This window comes from Pelobates fuscus, chromosome 1 (genome assembly GCF_036172605.1).
Source record: "Pelobates fuscus isolate aPelFus1 chromosome 1, aPelFus1.pri, whole genome shotgun sequence".
NCBI lineage: Eukaryota > Metazoa > Chordata > Amphibia > Anura > Pelobatidae > Pelobates > Pelobates fuscus.
In genome coordinates this window covers 252,973,066-252,975,967 of record NC_086317.1, presented here as the reverse complement: position 1 = coordinate 252,975,967, position 2,902 = coordinate 252,973,066, and the positions used below count along the sequence as shown (strand labels likewise).

The following is a 2,902-nucleotide window of genomic DNA, read 5'->3' as shown; positions in this document are numbered from 1 at the left end:
TAACAGTAAGGGGGGGAGACCTATTGTGTCCCCCCCCCGGCCCCCACCCCTATGCAGCAGGTGGGGGCCCTTAGCAATAAGAAGGGGTGACCTATTGCCCTATCTGTGTCATTTTACACAGCGTGGGAAAGTTCTTTGGAATTTTCCCACGCTGTGTAATTTGACTCATAACACTCTGATTGGTTACTTAATCCACCAATCAGAGTGTTATGAGTCAAATTACTCAGCGTGGGAAAATTCCAAAGAACTTTCCCACGCTGTGTAAAATGACACAGAGCACTCTGATTGGGTGGCTTGAAATCCACCCAATCAGAGTGCTCTGTGTCATTTTACACAGCGTGGGAAAGTTCTTTGGAATTTTCCCACACTGTGTAAAATGACACGGAGCACTCTGATTGGCTTAAACCAACCAATCAGAGTGTTCTAAGCCTAATTGCAGGGCGGGGCAAGGCTTTATAAGCCTTGACCCGCCCTGCGGAGCTCAGTACGCGGCATGCCCTCGAAGGGTGAACAAGGATTAATTTTTTTTTTGCGCTCGTTTTTTTTTTTTTTTTTTATTGCGACGGGTATGATGGCTTTTTATTTGCCCTTTTTGGGGGCTGAAGAAAGAAGATTTTAGAAAAAAGAAGACGTGAAATGGTAAGTTTATTTTTTCTTTACAGGATAGTTATTTTATTCCCCCCTCACTATTTTTAGGGTGAGGGGGGTAGGTAGGGGATAGTTTGATTTGGGTGGGGGGGGGGGGGAGTGACTAGGGGCTTGGGACCCCTAGTCACCTTGGTTGGGTGGGTGTTTCATTTAGGGCCACCACCCGCCGCTCAGGGGTGGGGGCCGGGGGGGGACAGTAGGTCCCCCCTTATTGTTTTTTTAGGGCCCCCACCCACCGCTCAGGGGTGGGGGCCAGGGGGGAGGACAGTAGGTCCCCCCCTATCTTTCTTTAGGGCCCCCACCCACCGCTCAGGGTGGGGGCCAGGGGGGAGGAAAGTAGGTCCCCCCCTTATTGTTTTTTTAGGGCCCCCACCCACCGCTTTTAGGGGTGGGGGCCGGGGGGAGAACAGTAGGTCTCCCCCTATCTTTATTTAGGGCCCCCACCCACCGCTCAGGGTTGGGGTCCAAAGGGGGAGAGGACAGTAGGTCCCCCCTTATTGTTTTATTAGGGCCCCCACCCACCGCTCAGGGGTGGGGGCCAGGGGGAGGGCGGTAGGTCCCCCCCGTCTTTATTTAGGGCCCCCACCCACTGCGCAGGGGTGGGGGCAGGACACCAGCCGCGCGGGGGGGGGGATTATTAGGTTTTTTGTTTTATTACAGTGAGCAGCCATAGGCCATAGGCTGCTCACTGCTTACTACACATGCACCTACTTGCGATATAGCGAGTAGAAGCATATTATTTACTAATACTAAGTAATCTTTACTTAGTATTAGTAAATGTGGCTGAAAGACCAATTTAGGTCTTTCAGCCTTTTAGTAGATAGCTCCCTAATACCGTGGGAATTAGGGAGTTATCTACTAAGCGGCTGCAAGATGCAGCCGCGGCAATGAATAGGATCGGAGTTTCATTCATTAGAATGAAATTCCAATACGAACAAAGTGCCGAATTGCGTTCTAAAAGAAACGAGCATACTGTTCTCATTCAATTAGAACGCAATTCGACAGTTTCGTCTAAAATGACAGGAAGCATCGCGGGAACACAGAGGAAAGGTAAGGATTATGGGAAAATTGCTCTGACCAGCGGAAATTAAGCACACTTGCTCCTCCGCTGGTCAGAGCTGGTCAAGCGGAGGAATCCTCCAGAAGGCAAAGAGTCCCTACTTTGTCTTATGATTTTAAAGAAAACTAAAGAAGACAGGAAGAAAAGAATAACAGATCCTGAGAGAGGGGGAGAAGAGGAAGAGATTGAGGAAAGGTAAGTTCGGCATGACAGTGCCGCTTTAAATTTTTAAAATACCAGCCTCACTTCTGTTGAATCCTCAACTTCCTTCATTACCTTCATCCAGTCCTACATGGCAGCAGAGTTAGCCAGCCCCCTAAATGGTTTTAGTCAATGCTACCCTCTCCCAGACTTCCCAGCAGTAATGGTGGTGGCCCGGTGGACCAAATAACAAGCTAACAGCTGTCCAGATGCTGTGTGTAGCTCTCCACCATTTTGGTGAGGTGGACAGCTGGCTGATAAACCTACCTACACCTTGGACAAATATAAGACGCTTATTGAATTAAATTTAATAATGAATACAGGACTGGGAAAGCAGATTGCAGATAAATAAATAAGAATATCCTTAAATTTCCTTAAATGTATCAGCTAGTCAGATCTTAACCTCCTATAGAATAAGGTAGGTGGAATCCACTGGCTGTTAAGGGGTTAATTTAGTAGAGATTCTATAATCTATAGAATCAATACACCATACTGAAAAGATGATATATAATAGTGAAGAAAATAAATCCCACAAGGGATTAAAAATAAGTCTAATATATGGTGCAGCAGACAGAGTACTATTTGTGAAATGTATTGGTACATATCAACTGTCTACAAAACACACAATAATATAAAAGACTAATAATTAAAAACAGTCTCAAATGAGAGAGGCAATATACCAGGTAAAGCAGACTGGGAGTCCAAAGATGTTGGTGACACTCTCTTGCCGGCCGGACAGAGGTGAATGAGGACCTCCTCGTGCTGAAATATCGCTGTGTATTAGCCGTGTGCGTTCCACTGCGGCTGCTGAATGCGTTCCAAACGCTCACTCTCAGGAACCAACTGTGCCGATTCGAAGATGCCGCCTAACGCGTTTCGTGATCACAGATCACTTCATCAGAGGATGGCATCTAGAGATCTTCAGTCTGTTATATACTCTTTTTAGTCTAATCATGTTAATTACAAGTTAACCCTTACTTTACTCAAGCACAA

The 2,902-nt window shown here is 46.6% G+C and overlaps 1 non-coding gene across 1 annotated transcript; it reads left to right on the top strand.

Moving 5' to 3' along the window:
• The first annotated feature begins 989 nt into the window (after window positions 1-989).
• Window positions 990-1,132, top strand: LOC134576975 (small Cajal body-specific RNA 11). Its single transcript, XR_010085905.1, has one exon. It is a non-coding gene; the product is annotated as a small Cajal body-specific RNA 11 (non-coding RNA).
• Window positions 1,133-2,902: the final 1,770 nt, after the last annotated feature.